The 25,351-nt window shown below is 47.2% G+C and overlaps 1 long non-coding RNA gene across 1 annotated transcript; it reads left to right on the plus strand.

The window, feature by feature from the left end:
* Positions 1-7: 7 nt before the first annotated feature.
* LOC139358740 (uncharacterized) lies at positions 8-25,229 on the plus strand. Its single transcript, XR_011614165.1, has 4 exons — positions 8-64; positions 1,263-1,575; positions 22,410-22,494; positions 25,099-25,229. It is a non-coding gene; the product is annotated as an uncharacterized lncRNA (long non-coding RNA).
* Positions 25,230-25,351: the final 122 nt, after the last annotated feature.

Raw genomic sequence — 25,351 nt, forward strand, 5'->3', positions numbered from 1 at the left:
CTGTCTCCCCTCTTCTCACCCTCCTGCTGCTGTGCTCCTGCTTCATGCTGGTTCCGACAAAGGGGTGAGTGTTCAACATTTCTCTCAATTGATGCTGTGACAGGTCCTTTTGCTGACATATCCTGGCATCTGTCTGCCTTATTCACCGCAGCACAGCATCGATCTGAAACTGTCAGCTGTTTCCAGAATAATAGGATCTCTTCCAGATCTAAGCCTCAAAGTTTGCACTGATTTTATTCATTCTAGGATGTCAGTAGGTTATTTCAATTATTTTTAATTTTTATTTTAGAGACAGAGTTTTGCTCTGTCACCCAGGATGGATTGCAATGACATGATCTTGGCTCACTGCACCCTCCGCCTCCTGAATTCAAGCAATTCTCCTGCCTCAGCCTCCCAAGTAGCTGGGATTACAAGCATGCACCACCACGCCTGGCTTTTAGTAGAGATGGGGTTTCGCCATGTTGGCCAGGCTGGTCTCGAACTCTTAACCTCTAGTGATCTCCCTGCCGTAGCTTCCAAAAGTGCTGGGGTTACAGGTATGAGCCACCATGCTCAGCCTACAGTAGGTCATTTCAATTGGCTGTCCTCACCCACCCTCACCCCAAGCTCTCCCAAACTAAGGCAATGAAAAGTATGTGACCTTTGAAATCTCTTGTCCCCTCACCTTGCTGACGCTTCTCTTCAGTATTCAGTGCTTCTCAAATTTTAAAGTGCAAACAAGGCCGGGAGCGGTGACTCACGCCTGTAATCCCAGCACTTTGCCAGGCCGAGGCAGGCGGATCATCTGAGGTCAGGAGTTGAAGACCAGCCTGATCAACATGGAGAAACCCTGTCTCTACTAAAAATACAAAATTAGCCGGGCATGGTGGCGCATGCCATAATCCCAGGTACTCGGGAGGCTGAGGCAGGAGAATCGCTTGAACCTGGGAAGCGGAGTTACTGGTGAGCCGATATTGCGCTGTTACCCTCCAGTCTGGGCATCAAGAGTGAAACTCCGTCTCAAAAAAAAAAAAAAAAAAAAAACTAAATAAAGTGCAAACAAATCACTTGGGACCTTGTTAATTGCAAATTAAAATTCTTTTATTTTTTTATTTTTTGACACTGGGTCTCTGTTGCCCAGGCTGGAGTGCAGTGGCACAATCATAGCTCATTGCAACCTCCACCTTTGGTGGCTCAATTGATTGTCCCACCTCAGCTTCCTGAGTAGCTGGGACTACAGGCATGTACCACTATGCCCAGCTAATTTTTGCATTTTTCTGTAGAGACGATGTTTCACCATGTTGCCCAGGCTGGTCTCAAACTCTTCCTCCCTCGGCCTCCCAAAGTGCTGGGATGACAGAAGTGAGCCACTGCGCCTGGCCAGATGTTGTCTTCCTAACAAGCCCTCATGTGCTGCTGAAGCTGTGGGTCCACAGGTCTCACCTTGCATGGCCACACCTATGTGTTTCCTCTCCTCAAAGCTGATGTGCCAGGGATGTGACAGATAATGTGACCAAGGTTTGCCCTGGTGCTAGAGGAGCCGGAGGGGGCAACCACCTAACTGCCCAGGGGAGGTAAAGGAGACCTCCCTGAAAGGTAAGCCACCGGGATCAGGGGAGCACGATCTATGCTTCTAGGAAAATCACTCTGGGGCCGGGCATGGTGGCTCATGCCTGTAATCCCTGTAATTAGGGAGGCCAAGGAGGGTGGATCACCTGAAATCAGGAGTTTCGAGACCAGCCTGGCCAACATGGTGGGACCCTGTCTTTACCAAAAATACAAAAATTAGCTGGTCTTGGTGGCGTGCCCCTGTAATCCAAGCTACTTGGGAGGCTGAGGCAGAAGAATTGATTGAACCTGGCAGATAGAGGTTGCGGTGAGCCGAGAACGTGCCACTGCACTCCAACCTGGGCAACAAGAGCGAAACTCTGTCTCAAAAAACAAAAAAAAAAACTCTCTGGGAACGGCCTGCTGTGTGGAGAAGTGTGGAGAAGGAAAGGAGGGCCTAGACTGAAGGCGGAGGGGTACCCAGGAGGCTCTTGTAATATCAAGATCAAGCGTCATAAGGTCTGAAGTGGGACCGAGGCGGTGGGGCTGGAGAAGAGGGTGGGGCTGAAGAGGGTGGGGCTGGAGAAGAGGGTGGGGCTGAAGAGGGTGGGGCTGGAGAAGAGGGTGGGGCTGGAGAAGAGGGTGGGGCTGAAGAGGGTGGGGCTGAAGAGGGTGGGGCTGAAGAGGGTGGGGCTGGAGAAGAGGGTGGGACGAGGGAGGCTTCATGTGGGAGGTGGAACAGAGGAGCCGTCAGCTGGTTGTGGGAGGTGTTGGAGGAGGAGGCAAACCGCACCTCCAGACTTCTAGGTCTGAAAAGTGTGAATGAGAAATAGCCTCCCAAGAGAGATACCAGGGGGCAGTGTTCTAAGGGAAGAATGAGGACCAAGAGAGAGCATTCAGGGAGTAGAATGAGGAATGAGGTTTCCCACTGAAAGAGATTCCAATGAGAAGGGTTCAGAAGAGGCTCCGGGCGGGAGGGAGGTGGGAAAAGATGCAATGGGCAGCATTCGGACGGCGGGGGGGCCCTGGTGGGTGGGAGCACATTGATATGATGGTAACCTTTTTTTTTTTTTTTTTTGGTATGCAATGGTAGGATTCTTTTTTTATGTATACTTGCTTCACGAATTACCCCTAAAGCTCTTAGGTGAGGGCCACAGGTAGGTCTTCCTCTTTTAGGATACCTAATATTGTATAAATCAGTGTAGCCTGGTCTGGCGGTTCATCCATGGCAACAGCTAGCAACAGATACGCGGTGTCCAGGACACCCACCGTATGTTAAAAAACAACAGCCTGGGTAATCATAGGCACAAAGATTTTTTAAAATTTAAATAAACAAGAATTTTATAATTAAAAAAAAAAAGTGTGAAACCCCATCTCTACTAAAAGATACAAAAAACTAGCCGGGCGAGGTGGCGGGCGCCTGTAGTCCCAGCTACACAGGCGGCTAAGGCAGGAGAATGGCGTAAACCGGGGAGGCAGAGCTTGCAGTGAGCTGAGATCCGGCCACTGCACTCCAGCCTGGGCAACAGAGCGAGACTCCGTCTCAAAAAAAAAAAAAAAAAAAGGGGCTGGGCGCTAGTGGCTCATGCCTGTAATCCCAGCACTTTGGGAGGCCGAGACGGGTGGATCACCTGAGGTCAGGAGTTTGAGACCAACCTGGCCACCATGGCAAAATCCCATCTCTACTGAAAATACAAAAATTAGCTGAGTGTGGTGGCAGGCGCCTGTAACCTTCTCTTACTGCAACCTCCGCCTCCTGGGTTCAAGCAATCCTCCTACCTCAGCCACCCAAGTAGCTGGAATTACAGGTGCACACCACCACAGCCAGCTAATTTTTCTATTTTTAGTAGAGACAGGGTTTTGCCATGTTGCCCAATCTGGTCTCGAACTCCTGACCTCATGTGATCCACCTGCTTCGACCTCCCCAAATCTCTCATTAACCTTTAAGCCTTTCTTCTTTTTTTTTTTTTTTTTTTTTTTTTTTTGAGACGGAGTCTCGCTCTGTCGCCCAGGCTGGAGTGCAGTGGCCAGATCTCAGCTCACTGCAAGCTCCGCCTCCTGGGTTTACACCATTCTCCTGCCTCAGCCTCCCGAGTAGCTGGGACTACAGGCGCCCGCCACCTCGCCCGGCTAGTTTTTTGTATTTCTTAGTAGAGACGGGGTTTCACTGTGTCAGCCAGGATGGTCTCGATCTCCTGACCTCGTGATCCGCCTGTCTCGGCCTCCCAAAGTGCTGGGATTACAGGCTTGAGCCACCGCGCCCGGCCAAGCCTTTCTTCCATAAGCATTTAAGGCTGTACCTTTCCCTTTAAGTATGACCTTTTAGGCATCTCACAAGTTTTGATATGAGGCATATTCATTATCACTTAATTCTAAATAATTTAAATATCCATCATGATTTCTCCTTCCACCCATGAATTATTGAGAGAAGTGTTTCTAAAGTTTCAAACATATGTTTTAAACACATATATCTTTTGTGTTTTAAGGCTGAGCCATGATCGTGCCAGTATACTATATCCTGGGCAAAAGAGCAAGACACTGTCTCAAGAAAAAAACATGTATTTGTCTTTTTGTTATTTATTTCATTTATTTATTTATTTATTTTGAGACAGAGTCTCACTTTGTTGCCGAAGCTGGAGTGCAGTGGCATGATCTCAGCTCACTGTAACCTCCACCTCCTGGGTTCAAGCGATTCTTCTGCCTCAGCCTCCCAAGTAATTGTGACTACAGGCACGCACCACCACACCTGGCTAGTTTTTGAATTTTTAGTAAAGATGGGGTTTCACCATGTTGGTCAAGCTGGTCTTGAACTCCTGATCTCATGATCTGCTCTCTTTGGCCTCCCAAAGTGCTGGGATTACAGGCGTGAGCCACTGCACCCAGCTGTTTGTTATTTATTTCTAACTTATTTGAATGGCGGACAGAAAATAAAGTTTGGCCAGCCACGGTAGCTCAAGCCTATAATTCCAGCAGCTGAGGTGGGAGGATCCCTTGAGCCCAGGAGTTCAAGACAAGCCTGGGGAACATGGTGAGACCCTGTATCTACAAAAAAAAAAAAAAAAAAAGTAGACAGGTGTGGAGATGCATACCTGTAGTCGCAGCTACTCAGGAGGCTGAGGTGGGAAGATTGCCTGTAGTCATAATTACTTGGGAGACTGAAGCAGAAGAATCGCTTGAATGGAGTCTTGCTCTGTCACCCAGGCTGGAGCGCAGTGGTGTGCTCTCAGCTCACTGCAACCTCTGCCTCCCGGGTTCAAGCAATTCTTCTGCCTCAGCCTCCCAAGTAGCTGGGATTATAGTTGCCCACCACCACACCCGGCTACTTTTTGTATTTTTAGTGGAGAGGGGGTTTCACCACATTGGCCACACTGGTCTTGAACTCCTGACCTCAGGTGATCTGCCCACCTCAGCCTCCCAAAGTGCTAGGATTACAGGCGTGAGCCACCACACCCGGCCCCATCTGTACTTGAAAGAATGCATATTCTCTCATTGTTGGGATAGAGTTCTGCATATTCATTATCTTACAATCCCGCACTCATTCTCTTTCTCCAACAGCACCACAGACAATGAAGTCCAAACTGAGATTTTTTTTTTTTTTAGATGGAGTCTTGCACTGTCACCCAGGCTGGAGTGCAGTGGCATGATCTCGCTCACTACAACCTCTGCCTCCCGGGTTCAAGCAATTTTCCTGCTTCAAGCCTCCCCAGTAGCTGGGATTACAGGCGCCCGCCACCACGCCCCAGCTAATTTTTTGTATTTTTTCGTAGAGACGGGGTTTCATTGTGTTAGCCAGGATGGTCTCGATCTCCTGATCTCGTGATCCGCCCGTCTGGGCCTCCCAAAGTGCTGGGATTACAGGCTTGAGCCATCGCGCCCAGCCCCTTCCCCCATCCTTAACTTGCCATCTGCACCATGGAAAGGACTCAGTCCAGGTGGAGCAATGGCTGGCCCCTGGCCCTGAGGCTTCTGGTGAGGTTGGGACCAGGTGTCACCATGGAGCGTTTCATTGTTGCATCTTGAAAACTGGTCCAATCCCAGCCAACCAGGTCAACAAGAGATGTCAGAATTTACCAAGGTCAGAGCCATAAAAATGTTTTTTTCAAAATGAGTAATTTACCTATTATACTAAATATGGGCCTCCAAATGTCACTGTATCACAGTGCAAGTTAAGTCTTTGTTTTTTTATTTTATTTTTATGTATTTATTTTTTGAGACAGAGTCTCGCTCTGTGGCGGAGACTGGAGTACAGTGGTGCCATCTCGGCTCACTGCAACCTCCGTCTCCCAGGCTCAAGCAATTCTTCTGCCTCAGCCTCCCGAGTAGCTGGGATTATAGGCGTGAGCCACCACGCCTGGCTAATTTTTGTATTTTTAGTAGCGACAAGGCTTCATCATGTTGGCCAGGCTGGCCTCAGACTCCTGACCTCAGGTAATCCGCCTGCCTCGGCCTTCCAAAGTGCTGGGATTACAGGCGTGAGCCACCGTGCCCGGCCAATTAAGTCTGCTTTTTTTGTTTTTGTTTTTTTTGAGACGAAGTCTTTGTTGCCCAGGCTGGAGTGCGGTGGCAAGATCTCGGCTCACTGCAAGCTCCGCCTCCCAGGTTCCCACCATTCTCCTGCCTCAGCCTCCTGAGTAGCTGGGACCACAGGCGCCCGCCACCGCGCCCGGCTAATTTTTTTGTATTTTTTAGTAGAGACGGGGTTTCACCGTGGTCTCCATCTCCTGACCTTGTGATCCGCCCGCCTTGGCCTCCCAAAGTGCTGGGATTACAGGCGTGAGCCACCGCGCCCGGCCTAAGTCTTTGTTTTAAACATGCCATTGGTACGACCGTAATAATCATCTTTTTTTTTTTTTTTTTTTTTTTTTTTTTTTTTTTTTTTTTTTTTTTTTTGGTAGCTGGGACTACAGGTGCCCGCCAGCACGCCCAGCTGATTTTTTGTATTTTCAGTAGAGACGGGGTTTCACCGTGTTAGCCAGGATGGTCTCGATCTCCTGATCTCGTGATCCGCCCACCTCGGCCTCCCAAAGTGCTGGGATTACAGGCGTGAGCCACTGCGCCCGGCCGGATCTTTTTTTGTGTGTATGCTTGTATCATGAATTATTCCTAAATCCCTTAGGTGAGGGCCACAGGGAAGTCTCCCTCTTTTAGGAAACCTAAAATTGTGTAAATCAAGACTTCTAACCACGCCAAGGTAAACCATTAGGGCTGCTTAATTTTGCAAATGTGTTAAAGGTATGGGCTGGGGAAGAAAATACGTTCCCAGCTGGACACGGTGGCTTACGCCTATAATTTCAGCACTTTGGGAGGCAAAGGTGGGTGGATCACCTGAGGTCAGGAGTTCAAGACCAGCCTGGCCAACATGGTGAAACCTTTGTCTCCACTAAAAATAGAAAAATTAGCCAGGCGTGGTGGCACGCACCTATAATCCCAGGTACTCGAGAGGCTGAGGTGGGAGAATAGGTTGAGCTCAGGAGGCGGAGGTTGCAAGGTGGCAGTGAGCTGAGATAGCACCACTGTACTCCAGCCTGGGCAACAGAGACTCTGTCTCAAAAAAGAAAAAAAAACTTTCCGTTTTTTTTCCTACTCATGTGAAAGAGACCGTGAAAGTGAAACGAAAAGAAGATAGTCCAATCTCAAGATAAGCAGGCCCTGTAGACAAAGCAGACAGTTCAGCTACTAATGCAGTGTGGAAGGAGAGCCCTGGAGGCCAAACGCGAGTAATAAACTCAACACTTTCTGAAATTGCTAGGGTCTGAATGAGGAACAATTGTGAGTGAAGAAGCCAGTGTGCCATTCAGAGATAAGTGATTTTTTATTTTTATTTTTTTGAGATAGAGTCTCGCTCTGTCACCCAGGCTGGAGTACAATGGCTCAATCTCAGCTCACTGCAACCTCTGCCTCCCGGGTTCAAGCGATTCTCCTGCCTCAGCCTCCCGAGTAGCTAGGATTACAAACATGCGCCACCACGCCCGGCTAATTTTTTGTATTTTTAGTAGAGATGGGGGTTTCTCCATGTTGGTCAGGCTGGTCTTGAACTCCGGGCCTCAGGTGATTCACCCGCCTCAGCCTCGCAAAGTGCTGGTATTACAGGGGTGAGCCACCGCGCCTGGCTGCCAAGTGATTTGTAAACTAAGACATGCTCTTAAATTCCTTCAAAGCAAGGGAAGCAGTGACTGTTTTAAGAACAAATACTGTCTTTGAAATTTGAAATACAGGACAGGGGCTCCTTAAACCTAGTAATCCTTTCCTCTCTCTCGGTCCATCTCAACCACAAACATGCACATGCTTGTCAAAAACAAGTCAGTTATTTTGAAAATCAATTAAAGTATTCATACCCTTTGAAATTTCAAAGGAAAGTAGAGAGAGAGAGAAGTCATTATATTAAAGTGCTTATGAGTTAAATCAGGTTCTTTGTCTCTCTACTTTGCTAGTGGCTGGGCTTTTGACTTTTCTGATGATCAACCCTGGCTATCAAGTGAGATGCCACGGGGCTTGGTTTGTTCATATTCTTCTGAGTGACATTTTCCCCATTCTAATAGCCTAAAAGCATAATGAGGTAAATGAATCACAGGTAATAATGATTTTTTTTTAAATCTAGGCAGGAACAAAACTGGCTCATTACCATGAAGAAGTAGCATTCTGATGAGGAAAGGAAATCACTGAGGAACAGGAGAGAATACATAAACTCCCACTTATGTGTATTGCTAATAATATGCCAGACACGATTCTAAGCACTTACATGACAGTCTCATTTAATACCAATGCAAAGATTCTACAGATGAAGAAATGAGGGCTCAGAGAGATTAAGTAGTTTGCTTAAGGTCACACAGCTAGGAATGACCAAATTGGCATTTAAATGAGACAGGCTGGCTCAAACCTGGACTGCCTCTGCCTTTTTTTTTTTTTTTTTGAGTTAGGGTCTCACTCTGTCACCCAGGTGATCACAGCTCATTGCAGGCTCAACCTCCCAGGCTCAGGTGATCCTCCCACTTCAGCCTCCCAAGTAGCTGGGACTACAGAAGCACCACCATGCCTGGATCATTTTTTTTTTTTTTTTTTTTTGAGATGGGGTTTTGCTATATTGCCCAGTCTGGTCTCAAACTCCTGGGGTCAAGTGATCTGTCCACCTTGGCCTCCCAAATTGCTAGGATTGCAGGCATGAGCCACCGTGTGCAGCCTGCCTCTGTCCTTCCGAAAAAAAGGAAACATCAAAGGCATCTGGAAAAATTAAACATATTTAAAGAAAAGGCTATAAATACTTCCATATGCATGTTGATTCATGTATTAGTTTCCTAGCACTGCTGTAACAACCATAACCAAGTGGCATTGGTGGTATAGTAGCGAGCATAGTTGCCTTCCAAATAATCATAACTTTGGTGGGTTGTTTTTTTTTTTTTTTTTTGAAACAGTTTCGTTCTTGTAGCCCAGGCTGGTGTGCAGTGGCGTGATCTTGGCTCACTGCAACCTCCTTCTCCCAGGTTCAAGCGATTCTCCTGCCTCAACCTCTCGAGTAGCTGGGATCACAGGTGCCTGCCACCACACGCGGCTAATTTTTGTATTTTTAGTAGAGACGGGGTTTCACCATGTTAGCCAGGCTGGTCTCGAAAGACTGACTTCAGGTGATCCACCCTGTTGGGGTGATCAGACCCTAACACCAGGCTGTGTGGGCAATGAAGTCCGGTGGAATCAAAGGAATGAGACAAGACAAGTTAAGAGTGAAAGTGGGAGTGGGGACCAATGCTAGTATGGAGGCTGTGAAGGCCCCGAGCTCTGGGAGCCCACGCTATTTATTGGTGATCAAAGAAGCAGGTGGTGAGGGTGTGGGGGTTGAAAGAAAACAGTGCATCAGGCACATGATCTACAGCTGTGACGGTTTAGCATTTTCTTTGCAGCATATGGAACATGTTCTGCTACTTGAGATAATGGGAGCCTGTAAGCAAGGAGCCAGCAAGTCTAGACACATTCCAGAGGCCACGAGGGATTTTATGCCCTGGGCTTAGATTGTGGTGTGGCAGGGCAGCCTTCCACCCTTTAGCACAGAGCTTGGTGTTCCAAAGGCAACGAGGGATTTTAGACCCTGGACCCCGGACATGTTCCAAGACTCTTTTACATTATGTCAGACATGCAAACCCTGCCTCAGCTTTTTTCCCAACACTCAGCTTTTACCCAACATATCCGCCTCAGCCTCAGTCTCCCAAAAGAGCTGGGATGACAGGCGGGACACACCGCGCCCAGTCCCACTTCAGTGGTTTAAAAGAGCAGATATTTTCTGTCTCACAGTTCTGAAGGCAGGAAGTCTACACTCAAGGTATCAGCAGGGATATACCTTAGGGGAGGAACCTTCCCTGCCTCTCCCAGCTTCCGGTGGCTCCAAGTATCCCTTGGCTTGTGGCTGCATCACTCCCATCTCTGTCTCCATCTTTACATGGGCTTCTGCTTGGTGTGTCTCTCCTCCATGTGTCTCTTATGAAAATACTTGTCATTGGATATAGGGCCCACCTGTATAATCCAGGGTGCGCTCATCACAAGATCCTTAACTTAATTAGACAAGTCTGGGAGGCATGGTGGCTCACGCCTATAATCCCAGCACTTTTGGAGGCCGAGGGCTCACCTGAGCCTAGGAGTTTGAGACCAGCTTGGCTAACATGGTGAGACCCCAACTCTATTTTATTTTAAAAAAATAAAAAGACACCTTTTCCAAAAAAAAGTCACATTCACAGATTCCAGGGGTTGAGATGTGGATATATATTTTGGGTGACCACCACTCAACCAATTATAAACAGTCAGGATTTATGTTTTAAGAAACAGAAAACTCGTATGGGGCCAGGCATGGTGGCTCATGCCTGCAATCCCAGCACTTTGGGAGACTGAGGCAGGTGGATCACCTGAGGTCAGGAGTTTGAGACCAGCCTGACCAACATGGTGAAACCCCATCTCTACTAAAAATACAAAAATTATCTGGGCATGGTGGCACATGCCTGTAATCCCAGCTACTTGGGATGCTGAAGCAGGATAATCACTTGAACCCAGGAGGCGGAGGTTGCAGTGCGTTGAGATTGCACCATTGCACTCCAGCCTGGCCTGGGTGACAGAGCAAGACTCTGTCTCAAAAAAAAAAAAAAAAAAAAAATAGAAAACTCATGGAATTGTCTGACTGAACAGTCCATGGGTAGCTCCAGCTTCAAGGTGAGCTTGAGCCAAGGCTCAAAAGTATAACCAGGACTTGGTCTCTCTCTGTCTCTTTCTCTCTCTTATTGTTTTTGTTTTTGTTTTGAGACTGAGTCTCGCTCTGTCACCCAGGCTGGAGTGCAGTAGCGCGATCTCGGCTCACTGCAAGCTCCGCCTCCCGGGTTCACGCCATTCTCCTGCCTCAGCCTCCTGAGTAGCTGGGACTACAGGCGCCCGCCACCACGCCCGGCTAATTTTTTGTATTTTTAGTAGAGACGGGGTTTCACTATGTTAGCCAGGATGGTCTCGATCTCCTGACCTCATGATCTGCCTGGGAGGATCTTTTGCACTGACTCTACCAACTCATAACGCTAATTTCTTCTGGAAACATCATCACAGGCCTACCCAGGACCACTGTTTTGCCAGACATCTGGACATCCCTTAGCTCAGTCAAGTTGACACATAAAATTAACCATCACACGACCATCCCTTGTCAACTTGTTATCCACCAGATACCAGGTCCTGCTGGGCATGGTGGCTCATGCCTGTAATCCCAGCACTTTGGAAGGCTGAGGCGGGAGGATCATTTGAGGTCAGGAGTTCCAGACCAGCCTGGCCAACACAGTGAAGCCCCATCTCTACTAAAAATACAAAAATTAGCCAGGTGTGGTGGCGTGTGCTTGTAATCACAGCTACACAGGAGACTGAGGCAGGAGAATCGCTCCAACCTGGGAGGCGGAGGTTGCAGTGAGCCAAGACTGTACCACTGCACTCCAGCCTGGGTGACAGAATGAGACCCTGTCTCAAAAATAAAAATAAAAAATCTTCTGAGTTTTACATCTAATGCTACAGAAGGGCCAAAGACACAGTTGGGGCAGTAGAGGAAGGGGAACCAGCTTTCAGTTATTTTGGCAATATCCCCAGGTATTTTGAATCACAGTGAAGAAGAAAGAAATCAACAAAATCAGCGCTAGCCCTGCCACACCATTGGCCGCACAAGGTTACAGTTTCTATAGCTACGAGCCTGTCTCTTAGGGAACGTAACACACCACAGAGCAGCCAGGTCCCTAAAAAGGCCACTGAGTCATGTGAGACGTAGATCTCTGCTAAAACAGAGATGTTTTCCTTTGGAACTTACAATTAATAAAGTGATGCTCAGCAGTGCAAACGTGACAGAACGGGATACAATAAGAGAATGAGGCTGCTTCCCTCAGATGGAAATAAACAGGCTGGACTGTGATGAAAGCCAATAGAAAACACAAAGCCTGGCCGGGCGCCATGGCTCACACCTGTAATCCCAGCACTTTGGGAGGCTGAGGCAGGAGGATCACTTGAGCCCAGGAGTTCAAGACCAGCTTAGGCAACAAAGTGAGACCCTGTCTCTACAAAAAATCAAAAAATTAGCTGGGTGTGGTGGCACATACCTGTAGCCCCAGCTACTCAGGAGGCTGAGGTGGGAGGATCACTTGAGCCCAAGAGTTTAAGGTGCCGTGAGCTGGGATTACACCACTGTACTCCAGCCCAGGTGACAGAGCAAGACCCTGTCTTAAAAAACAAATTAAAAAAGCAACAACAACAAAAAAAAAAGAGAGAGAAAACTAAACTCCAAAGATGTGACACAATTACCAGACATTCAAGTAAAGAACAAAAGAACAAAGGAAATAACTAACTAGGACCTGACCCCAGGTCTCCTGAGGCCACACCCAGGGAGCTTGCTACTTGAACCAGTGACAATTTAAAAAATAACTGGCCGGGCGCGGTGGCTCACGCCTGTAATCCCAGCACTTTGGGAGGCTGAGGCGGGCAGATCACGAGGTCAGGAGATCAAGACCTCCCTGGCCAACATGGATGATAAAAGCCCATCTCTACTAAAAATACAAAAAATTAGCTGGGCGTGGTGGCGGGTGCCTGTAATCCCAGCTACTCAGGAGGCCGAGGCAGGAGAATTGCTTGAACCTGTGAGGGAGAGGCTACAGTGAGCCGAGATCACACCACTGCACTCCAGCCTGGGTGACAGAGCGAGACTCTGCCTCAAAAAAAAAAAGAACTAACATTCCTTTCTGAACCCTTGGAAGAGCAACTTGGATGAAATTATCTTTCTAGTAAGCAAAGATGTTGGGTGTAATCACAGAGCTCACATGGAGGACCACGTGAGAGGCTTTTACAAACCTCAGAGCGCTAGGAAAGCTCTCTGAACCATTTATCAAGAGGAATCAGGCTTTTGGCATTTTTGAGGAAAAAGTAATAAATGACGTGCTAAGTTTATGAGAAGGTATTTTTTTCCCTGAGTTTATTCTCTTTCCCTTCGGAATTAAATTCTAATATTCATACAGAAGCAACACATTTGTTCCTAAGTCAAATAAAGAACCCCATCTAAAGGTACAAAAAACTGTCGAATTATATATAGCAGAGGCACACAAAATAAAAATTTTATAGTTCCCCCAACCTCACTGGAGGACCTTTGCCATAGCTAGGAAAAATAGCCAACACTTTCAGAGCACTTAGCTAGGCTGGGTCCTGGTCTGTGCATGAATTTTAACTCTTTTTTTTTTTTTTTTGACACGGAGTCTCGCTCTGTCACCCAGGCTGGTGTGCAATGGCGTGATTTCAGCTCACTGCAACCTCCACCTCCCAGGTCCAAGCAATTATCCTGCCTCAGCCTCCCAAGTACCTGGGATTACAGGTGTGTGCCACCCCGCCCGGCTATTTTTTTGTATTTTTAGTGGAGACGGGGTTTCACCATGTTGGCCAGGCTGGTCTCGAATTCCTGACCTCAGGTGATCCCCCCACCTCAGCCTCCCGAAGTGTTGGGATTACAGGCGTAAGCCACTGTGCCTAGCCTGAATTTTAACTCACTTAATCTTTCCAAAAACCCTACAAGGAAGGAACCTTTACCATCTTGACTTTACAGATGGGAAAAATAAAGGGATACAGCTTGCCTGAGGTCACACTGCCAGTAAGTGGTGGAGACGGGGGCCTGCGCAGCCTTGGGGCCAGTCCCCGCCCCGGACCACTAGACCGAGTCTGAGATGACTTTGATCCTTCTTCCTGAGGGGAACCATTTGGGCAGAAGAATTCTGGGTTTTCTCCCTAACCTCTATCCTCCGCCCCACTCAAGCTCCTGATGTGTGAGATCTAGAGATCCCCAGCGTTCACTGGGCTACACCAGCAATGAGGAGCACTCAACACCACTAGTCATTAGGGAAACGCAGATCAAACCCACAATGAGATACGCCTCACACCATCAGAATGGCCTTCATTTATTTATTTGTTTGTTTGTTTATTTATTTTTAAGATGGAGTCTTACTCTGTTGCCTAGGCTGGTGTGGCTCACTGCAACCTCCGCCTCCCAGGTTTAAGCGATTCTCCTGCCTCACCGTCCCAAATAGCTGGGATTACAGGCTCCTGCCACCACACTTGGCTAATTTTTGTATTTTTTAGTAGAGATGGGGTTTCACCATGTTGGCCAGGCTGGTCTCGAACTCCTGACCTCAAGTGATCCGCCTGCCTCGGCCTCCCAAAGTGCTGGGATTAAAGGTATGAGCCACGGTGTCTGGCCAGAATGGCCATTATTAAAAAGTCAAAAAATAATAGATGCTGTGGCCGGGTGCGGTGGCTCAAGCCTGTAATCCCAGCACTTTGGGAGGCCGAGACAGGTGGATCACAAGGTCAGGAGATTGAGACCATCCTGGCTAACCCGGTGAAACCCTGTCTCTACTAAAAAATACAAAAAAAAAAAAAAAAAACTAGCCGGGCGAGGTGGCAGGCGCCTGTACTCCCAGCTACTCGGGAGGCTGAAGCAGGAGAATGGCGTAAACCCGGGAGGCGGAGCTTGCAGTGAGCTGAGATCCGGCCACTGCACTCCAGCCTGGGCGACAGAGCGAGACTCCATCTCAAAAAAAAAAAAAAAAAAAGAAAGAAAACATGGTATGGGCCAGGCATGGTGACTCACTCCTGTAGTTGCAGCACTTTGGAAGGCCGAGGCGGGTGGATCACTTGAGGTCAGGAGTTCGAGACCAGCCTGGCCGATGTGGTGAAACCCCACCCCTACAAAAACACAAAAATTAACTGGGTGTGGTGGTGTGCCCCTGTAGTCCCAGCTACTTGGGAGGCTGAGACAGGAGAATCACTTGAACCCGGGAGGTCAAGATTCCAGTGAGCCAAGATTGCGCCACTGCACTCCAGCCTGGGCAACAGAGTGAGACTCTGTCTCAAAAAAAAAAAAAAAAAAAAAAAACAAAGAGGAGAGAAAGAAAGGAAGGAAGGAAGGCAGGAAGAAAGAAAGAAAACATGGTACATATACACTTTGGAATACTACAAGCCATAGAAAGAATGAAATAATGTCCTTTGCAGCAATATGGGTGGAGCTGGAGGCTATTATCATAAGTGAATTAACTCAGGAACAGAAAACCAAACACCACATGTTCTCACTTATAAGTGGGAGCTAAACATTAAGCACACATTGATACAAAGAAAGGAACAACAGACCTACTTGTGGGTGACGGGCAGGATGAGAGTGAGAATTGAAAAACTACCTACGGGTATCATGTTGATTATCTGGGTGACAAAATTATCTGTATACCAAACCCCCATGACACACAATTTACCCATGTAACAAACCCGCACATGAGGCCGGGTGAAGTGGCTCACACCAGTAATCCCAGCACTTTGGGAGGCCGAGATGGGAAGATCACTTGAGGCCAGGAGTTTGAGACCAGCCTGGCCAAAATGGCAAAAACCAGTCTCTACTAAAAAAAAAAAAAAAAAAAAAAAAATTTAGCCAGGTGCGGTGGCACATGCCTGTAGACTCGGTTACTCAGGAGGCTGAAGCATGAGAATTGCTTGAGCCTGGAAAGCAGAAGTTGTAGTGACCCGAGATCGTGCCACTGTACTGCAGCCTGGGCAACAGAGCAGGACTTTGTCTCAAATAAATGAATAAATAAATAAATAAAAGTTGGAAAGAAAATAATTATGCTTTCAAAGCCACTTCACAGCATGGGGAGCTGGATATGTTCTGATGTAGAATAACAAAAACAGGATACAAATGTGCTTATTACACTGATTTAAATGACATACATCACAATCGTGATTTTACAGACATACACTATGCACAGACAAATAAATGAGAAACACATTAAATATTAACAGTTGTTGTTTGGAGGTGGGAGAACTCTGGGTGATATTTTCTTCATCCATTTATCTAATTGATCCAAGTTTTCTTCAATAAGGAAACTTGCATAAATCAGGGCATACAGGCCGGGCACGGTGGCTCACGCCTGTAATCTCAGCACTTTGGGAGGCCGAAACAGTCAGATTGCTTGAGTCCAGGAATTCGAGACCAGCCCAGACAACATGGTGAAACCCCATCTCTGCAAAAAATACAAAAATTAGTTGAGTGTAGTGGTGTGCACTTGTAGTCCCTGATACTTGAGAGGCTGAGGTAGGAGTATTGCTTGAGCCTGGGAGGTGGAGGTTGCAGTGAGCTGAGATGGCGCCACTGCACTCCAGCCTGGGTGACAGAGTAGAGACCCTGTCTCAGAAAAAAAAGGCAACACATTTAAATCGTGTCACGATTGGGAGTAATTTAGGCAAAACTTGCCTGGGAACAGGGAGTATAGACTAGAAAATTGTTGGAAGTTCATGCTTTTGTAACAAGGGCCGGTTCTAGAATCTGGCATCAGATGAGCAGCAGCTTTGGAAGAAAGCGTGAGAAAGGGACACATGAGGACTCCACACAGCCCTGATTGTCACTTTCTACCACCAGACATCCTCTTTAATTCTGAGAGTATTCAAAATGGTTTAACCGTTCAGTGGATGATACAATGATCACAGCGCCATAGCCAGTTGTCCTGTTAACAGCCATCACGTGTGACCCTGCGGAGCCCAGGCTTCTTTTGTGGTCAGACCTAAACCTGTGGAGAGAGAGTGGTTTCACATAAGTCACTGACAGAGCACATCTCTAGCTCTCAGTGCGGAATCCAAGTTTTCCTTTCGCCTTTCTGCCTCATTGCGTTCTGCCCATTTGCTTGGAGCCAGAAAGGGGAAAGGAAGAACCCAAGACATCTTCTCCCCTCTGCAACTGACCCAGGTCTGTCTACAATGCCTCCTGACAGTGCACAGAAATCCTCGCATTAAACCACTGGCCCCTGATGCGATTTCTTTTCCAAATATGCTCACAGATCATTGCAGAGACAATATGAAGTTCGAGAGCATTATCGTCTGTGTAACTCAGTCTCCTCTTCGACCATAACTCAGAGCTTCCATGTAGGAATATGCACTGAAACACAGGCTACTGTCTGTGTTCTCATGGAGCTTACGATTTAGCTGCACTGATAAGATATTTACACATGAAGAAATAGCAATGTAAGAAGATTCATAGATATTAATTTTTAGGAACACAAAGCAAACAATCTTTTTTTTTTTTTTTTTTTTCAGACAGAGTTTCTTTCTTGTTGCTCAGCCTGGAGTGCAATGGCGTGGTCTCAGCTCACTGCAACCTTCGCCTCCCAGGTTCAAGCGATTCTCATGCATCACCTTCCCACGTAGCTGGGATTACAGGCACCTGCCACCACGTCCAGCTAATTTTTTTGTGTTTTTAGTAGAAACACGGTTTCACCATGTTGGCCAGGCTGGTCTCGAACTCCTGACCTCAGGTGATCTGCCTACCTCGGCCTCCCAAAGTGCTGGGATTAAAGGCATGAGCCCCCGGCTCCTGGACACAATCTTGTATGGATGGCTATCTTCCAAAATAATTGCAAACTTCCTGTGGGGGCTGGGATTTCTTCATATTCCTCCATTCACCCCTCAGGGTCCCCACAATGCCTTGAACACCATAATGCTCTGGTAAATGTTTTGGACTGGAAATTCAATGTCATTCTAAGTCCATAGTCCTTGCCTAGGTAGCCAGTGGTGCTTCTATCCTAACAAAAGTGAGTCTTCCTCTCTGCAGATGATACAGTAAAGATGACCCAACTCTAACCTGCCTACTAGAGGACCAAGGAGAAAAATAAACTTCTACCACACTTGCGAAAACAAGCACTCAAACTCAGGAGATACTTGATTGAAGTTGAAAGAGCGGTGCAGTCCCCAAGGCAGTACCCTCATGAATGGGATTAGTGTCCTTTAATAAAAGAGACCCGGGCCGGGCGCGGTGGCTCAAGCCTGTAATCCCAGCACTTTGGGAGGCCGAGACGGGTGGATCACGAGGTCAGGAGATCGAGACCATCCTGGCTAACACGGTGAAACCCCGTCTCTACTAAAAAATACAAAAAACTAGCCGGGCGAGGTGGCGGGCGCCTGTAGTCCCAGCTACTCCGGAGGCTGAGGCAGGAGAATGGCATAAACCCAGGAGGCGGAGCTTGCAGTGAGCTGAGATCTGGCCACTGCACTCCAGCCCGGGCTACAGAGCAAGACTCCGTCTCAAAAAAAAATAATAATAATAAAAATAAATAAATAAATAAAAAATAAAAGAGACCCAAGAGAGGTCCCTTGCTCCTTCCAGCATGTGAGATTACAGCAAAAAGATGCTGTCTGTGAACCAGAAAGTGGGTCCTCACCAGACACTAAATCTTTTTTTTTTTTTTTTTTTTTTTTGAGACGGAGTCTCGCTGTGTCTCTTTTGGCACCTTGATCTTGGATTTCCCAGCTTCCAGAAGTGGGAGAAATAAATTTCTCTTGTAAATAGGATAAACAGTTTATGATATTTTATTATAGCAGCCTCAAAGGACTAAGACAGAAATCCAGTTGTACACCAGATGGTTGTAACATGTTCAGTGGAATGAAAAACTTATGTCTTGGCAGGGTGCAGTGGCTCATGCCTGTAATCCCAACACTTTGGGAGGCTGAAGTGGGAGGGTCACTTGAGGCCAGGAGTTCAAGACTAGCCTGGGCAACATAAGGAGATGTCCAGATAGCCAGCAAAACAGTGTTCCTGGATAAGCCTGTGATGGTGTTTCCAGAGGAAATTAGTGCTCTGAGTCGGCAGAGTGAGTGAAAAAGAGTCTCTTAAAAAAAAAAAAAGGTTGGCTGGGTACGGTGGCTCACACCTGTAATCCCAGTACTTTGGGAGGCCGAGGCAAGTGGATCACTTGAGGTCAGAAGTTCGAGACCAGCCTGGCCAACATGGTGAAATCCCGTCTCTACTAAAAAATATAAAAATTAGCCAGGCACGGTGGCACGCACCTGTAGTCCCAGTTACTCAGGAGGCTGAGGCAGGAAGATTGCCTGAGCCCAGGAGGTTGAGGCTGCAGCACTCCAGCCTGGGCAACAGAGTGAGATCTGGTCTCCAAAAAAAACCTTGTGTCTTCATGTGGAGATTAAGTATGGTTTAAGGAGATGTGGATGGATGACAAGTTGACAAGGGATGGTCGTGTGATGTGTCGACTGAGCTAAGGGATGTCCAGATGTCTGGCAAAACAGTGGCCCTGGGTAGGCCTGTGATGATGTTTCCAGAAGAAATTAGCGTTACGAGTTGGTAGAGTGAGTGCAAAAGATCCTCCCAGGCGGATCACGAGTTCAGGAGATCGAGACCATCCTGGCTAACACAATGAAACCCCCGTCTCTACTAAAAATACAAAAATTAGCCGGGCGTGGTGGCGGGCGCCTGTAGTCCCAGCTACTCAGGAGACTGAGGCAGGAGAATGGCATGAACCCGGGAGGCGGAGCTTGCAGTGAGCTGAGATGGCGCCACTGCACTCCAGCCCGGGTGACAGAGCGAGACTCCGTCTCAAAAAGAAGGAAAAGAGAAAGATCCTCCCCATCCGTGAGGGTGGGTATCATCCACTGTTGAGTGGACAAAAGGTGGAGGAGGGGCGAATCTGCTCTTCCTGGGCCCACATCCATTTTCTCTTGCCCTGGGAGGTCGGTGCTCCTAGCTCTTGCTTTTGGGCTCAGACTGGGACTTACACCACTGTCCCTCTGGTCCTCAGTCTTCAGATTCAGGCTGAATTATACCACCAGCTTTCCTGGTTTTCAGCTTGCTGATGGCAGATCCTGGGACTTCTTGGCCTCCATAACTCCGTAAGCCAATTCCCATAATAAATCTACACTTGATCTTAGCTGAAAGGCCGAGAAGCGATCAATTCCTATAAATAACATCCTGTTGGTTCTGTTTCTCTGGAGAACCCTGACTAATACACCTTTTTTTTTCTTTTTTCTTTTCCTTTTTTTTTTTTTTTTTTGTTTGAGACAGTCTTGCTCTGTTGCCCAGGCTAGAGTACAGTGGTGCCATCACAGCTCACTACAACCTCCACCTCCCAGGTTCAAATGATTCTCCTGCCTCAGCCTCCTGAGAAGCTGGGATTACAGGCACCTGCCACTACACCTGGCTAATTTTTGTATTTTTAGTACAAATGGGGTTTCACCATGTTGGCCAGGCTGGTCTCGAACTCCTGACCTCAAGTGATCTGTCCGCCTCAGCCTCCCAGAGTGCTGCAGCTACAGGCATGAGCTACTACTGCGCCTGGCCCTAATACACCTTTTAACCTAACATTTCAGGATATTCTTTACTTAGAAAATTTTATATATATTTATTTATTTTATTATTATTATTATTATTATTTTTGGAGACAGAGTCTTGCTCTGTCCCCCAGGCTGGAGTGCAGTGGCCGATCTTAGCTCACTACAACTTCTGCCTCCCAGATTCAAGGGATTCTCCTGCCTCAGCCTCCTGAGTAACAGGGATTACAAGTATGTGCCACCATGCCCGGCTAATTTTTGCATTTTTTGTAGCGACAGGGTTTCACCACCAGGCTGGTCTTGAACTCCTGACCTCAATTGATCACCTCCTTCCGCCTCCTAAAGTGCTAAGATAGCCACCGTGCCTGGTCAGAATATATTTTTTAAATGTGCCTTAACATTTCTCAATACAAAAAGGTTCAATGAACATTATCTAGAAAATAAAGAATAAAAAAAATTAAGATTACTAGGTAGAAAATAAACCGATTTAAATTCATAGAAAGGGATTGGAAGATTATATACCAAACTTTTTTTTTTTTTATTTTTTTTTTGAGACAAGGTCTCACTCTGTTGCCCAGGCTGGATTGCAATGGCACAATCACTAACTGCAGACTTGACCTCCTGTGCTCAAATGATCTTCCCGCCTCGGCCTCCCAAATAGTTAGAACCAGAGGTACGCACCACCATGCCAGGCTAATTTTTTATTTTTTATATTTTGTAGAGACGGGGTCTCCCTATGTTGCCCAGGCTGGTATACCAAACTGTTGATGGTGGTCATTTCTGGGAGAAGGGCAAGCAAAAGGTGTACGTTTGTATTGTTTGAAACCTGTACAACCAGAATGTATTCATGTATAACTTTTTCCAATTAAGAAAGAGGGGAAGGGGAAACCACTGTCACCTGTAAGGTTAAGGAATATGTTACTTAACTGGGTACATAGTCACGATCCAAGGATACAGGGTTCTGTTGCTAATGAGAAAAGAGGAAATGGACATTAACAAGCAACTAAGCAGCCTCTCTGCTGGGGAAGAAAAAATGTACAGAGAGGCCAGGCAAGGTGGCTCATGCCTGTAATCCCAGCACTTTGGGGGGACAAGGCGGGTGGATCACTTGAGGTCAGGGGTTTGAGCCCAGCCTGGGGAACATAGTAAAACCCCATCTCTACTAAAAATACAAAAATTAGCCGGATATGGTGGCATGACCCTGTCATCCCAGGTACTGGGGAGGCTGAGGCACGAGAATTGCTTGAACCCAGGAGACAGAGGTTGCAGTGAGCCAAGACTGCACCACTACACTCCAACCGGGGTGACAGAGTGAGACTCTGTCTCCAAAAATAAGAAGAAAGAAAGAGAAAGAGAGAGAGAGAGAGAGAAACAAACAAACAGAGGCAAAATTAATATAAGTAGCATTTTGTTGTTGTTGTTGCTGTTTTCTTCCCGAGACGGAGTTTCAATCTTACACCCAGGCTGGTGTGAAGTGGTGCAATCTCTGCTCACTGCAACCTCCGCCCCCAGGGTTCAAGTGATTCTCCTGCCTCAGCCTCCAGAGTAGCTGGGATTCCAGGCGCCCGCCACAACGCCCAGCTAATTTTGTAGTTTTTTTGTTTGTTTTTGTTTTTTTGAGACGGAGTCTCGCTCTGTCGCCCAGGCTGGAGTACAGTGGCCGGATCTCAGCTCACTGCAAGCTCCGCCTCCCGGGTTTACGCCATTCTCCTGCTTCAGCCTCCCGAGTAGCTGGGACTACAGGCGCCCGCCACCTCGCCTGGCTAGTTTTTTTTTTTTTTTTGTATTTTTTAGTAGAGACGGGGTTTCACCGGGTTAGCCAGGATGGTCTCGATCTCCTGACCTCGTGATCCGCCCATCTCGGCCTCCCAAAGTGCTGGGATTACAGGCTTGAGCCACCGCGCCCGGCCTAATTTTGTAGTTTTAATGGAGACAGGGTTTCGCTATGTTGGCCAGGCTGGCCTCAAACTCCTGACCTCAGGCGACCCACCCACCTCGGCCTCCGAAAGTGCTAGGATTACAGGCGTGAGCCACTGTGCCCAGCCTTGGTTTTTTGTTTGTTTGTTTTTTAACTAGGGTTTGTTTGGGCCAAATTTGAAGACTGCAACCCAGAAGACATAGATTCAAGTTGCCCTGCCCTGAATATATGCTCCGATTAGCAGCAGTTATACATGGGTTTTTAAAGGAAAAAAGAAGGGGTAGTTCTTACATTGGTTCATTAAAATAACTACATTGTTTTTTTGCATCACAAATTCTAGGAACATGAAGATAATGGGTAAGGGTCACATTCTGCAACTTGTGATAACATTTTAGGTCATTTATCAGCTAATCTGGAAACTACAGGTAAGGAAAGAAAGAAGAAAAAGCTTTTAAACAATTGCCTGGGTGCAGGTATGTACATGTGACTGAAGTATACTCATGACTCTCTGGGTGTGATAAATTTTGTAAACCTCACATAGCTCAGACTGCTCTAAGCTACTTTTCATTCTCAATGTACAGGGATTTGTTCCCACATATAATCGAGCAATTCTTTTTTTTTTTTTTTGAGACAGTCTCACTCTGTAACCCAGGCTGGAGGGCAGTGGTCCAATCTCAGCTCACTGCAACCTCTGCCTCCAGGGTTCAAGCAATTCTCTGCCTCAGCCTCCTGAGTAGCTGGGATTACAGGTGTGCACCACTATGCCTGGCTAATTTTTGTATTTTTAGTAGAGATGGGGTTTCACCATGTTGGCCAGGCTGGTCTTGAACTCCTGACCTGAGGTGATCCACCTGCCTCAGTTTCCTAAAGTGCTGGGATTACAGGCGTGAGCCACCATGCCTGGCCCAAGCAATTCTTTAGCAGAGTCTCCCGTGGACAACAGCTGGGTGTCCTCCAATTCAATAGCATCACATCTCACAGGTTGAGTGCTCAGTTCCACAAGACTGCCTCTCACTTCAGAGGTCAATTGCAACCCTCAGGTTATAACCTGATCTTCTCACTGGCTGGCTGTAAATCAGGGCTCCCACCACCCCCTCTTTGAGTTTGATTAACTTTCTAGAGTGGCTCATAGAGCTCAGGGAAATACTTTATTTACATGTATACATTTATTTTATAAAGGATATTACAAAGGATACAGATGAACAGCATGATGAAAGAGATACACAGGGCAAGGTATGAGGGAGGGGGATGAACTTTCAGGCCATCTCTGGGCACACCACCCTCTAGGCACCTCCACATGTTCTGCAATCCAGAAGCTCTCTGAATCTAATCATTTTAGTTTTTTGTCTTTTTTTTATATGGAGTTTCGCTCTTGTTGCCCAGGCTGGAGTGCAATGGCGCGATCTTGGCTCACCACAACCTCTGCCTCCTGGGTTCAAGCGATTCTCCTGCCTCAGCCTTCCAAGTAGCTGGGATTACAGGCATGTGCCACCACGCCAGGCTAATTTTGTATTTTTAGTAGAGATGGGGTTTATCCATGTTGGTCAAGCTGATCTCGAACTCCTGACCTCAGGTGATCCGCCCTCCTCAGCTTCCCAAAGTGCTAGGATTACAGGCATGAGACACCACACCTGGCCTATTTTGGGTTTTTATAGTTTTCATTATGTAGGCATGATTGTGTGAAAATAAGTAATTCAAAATCTAAGTGGTTTTGAAAGCAGCAAGAGACACACAAATTCCTAGGCAGACAGAAGCAGGTCCTCAGTGAAACCCAACCTTCAAGCCAAAGACAGCCTGAAGCCTGAAAAATGGGCTGCCCATTCCATATAGAGTCCACAAGCAGAGTGAGAACTTCCTCAATGCCTTTTTAGCCAGTCGATTGGTGCTTTTTCCAGGCCAGTCAGCATATACTCCCCAATTCTGAGCCCATAAAAACCCTGGACTCAGCCACATGTTGGGACTACCCACCTTCAGGCCCGCTCTTAAACACAGGGCTACCCACTTCAGGTCCCCTCTCACGTTGAGAGCTGTTCTGTTGTTCAATAAAAGCTTCTCTGCCTTGCTGATTCTCTGGTGTCCATGTAACCTCATTCTTCTTGGACATGAGACAAGAACCTGGGACCCACTGAACCGTGGGTGCGAAAGGAGCTGTAACACTGTAGCCCACTTATCCTCGGCCAGTGTCAGGTGGCCATCCCACATGATGGGAAGAGGCGGCAGTGGGGCTGGGGCAGCCCAGGAACCGCAGGCCAGAGTGGGGCAGCAGGATCGATGCCCTGTTCACTGAAGCATGTGGCTGGCAGGAACTAATGAGCTGTAACATGTCCTCCCATTTGCCACTGGGAGGCAGGAACAAACATAAGCTGTAACATGAATGAGCTGTAACACGCTTCCCACTACCACCATTTGCTGTGCTGTAGTCAGCAGGAAGGAGAGAGAGCTCTAACAGTCCTTGGGGGCTCAGATCTCAGGACTCTCCACATGAGAGCCATAACGCCCCTTGGGGCTCTGTGGTTGCTGACATCTCCAAGTTTTCAGGTGCTGCTGTGTCCCCCTCATCTAGACGCCAGCACCCAAGGTAGTGACATGCCTGGACCAGCTGCAGGCTGAGTGCAGAGCCACAATGGGAGCAGAATCTGGGCTTGTAGCATGAACTGAGCACAGTCTGCTGGACTGAGTGGGGAGAGTGAGCCCAGCAGTGAGCCTGGAGCCAAGCAAGGCCCAGGTAGGGGTGCCCCCAGCCATGAAGATTTCTGGCTGGTGAGGTGGCACTGAAAGAACCCTATGTCAGCTGGAACTTTAAAATATTTTGAAACTTAAGGGAATGTGATTATGGGACCTGAGTGTCACAACCAGGCAGCTATAACCTAGGCAGCTGTAACTTATGTTTCTCTGATTATAAAGTGGCCTTCTTCCTTACCTACACTGTTTTGTAAAATGTTGTAAATGACTAAAGAGCATCAGGGACCCCTTCCCTCTTAACTGTTGATTTTCATTGTAGATTAACCTCCCTTTTTTCTTTCCCACAGAAAGACTTCATGACTATCACATTGTCTAAGATAGAGTGTCAAACACACACCTTTGAATTGGAAAGGAAATGAAAACAGGTTGTAAAGAAAAGGAAAGCTGTAAGGAAAAGAAAAGAAACTGCAACGAATTAAATGGTTGTAACTCATAAACCAGTCCGGTATAGAAAATTGTAATCCTACTGAACTTCTTTATTTTCAGCCAATACAAGCAAGACCTTAACTTTTAATTTTGGAGCACTGACCCCATTTCTCT

The sequence above is a fragment of the Macaca nemestrina genome, chromosome 15, assembly GCF_043159975.1.
Source record: "Macaca nemestrina isolate mMacNem1 chromosome 15, mMacNem.hap1, whole genome shotgun sequence".
Taxonomy (NCBI): domain Eukaryota; kingdom Metazoa; phylum Chordata; class Mammalia; order Primates; family Cercopithecidae; genus Macaca; species Macaca nemestrina.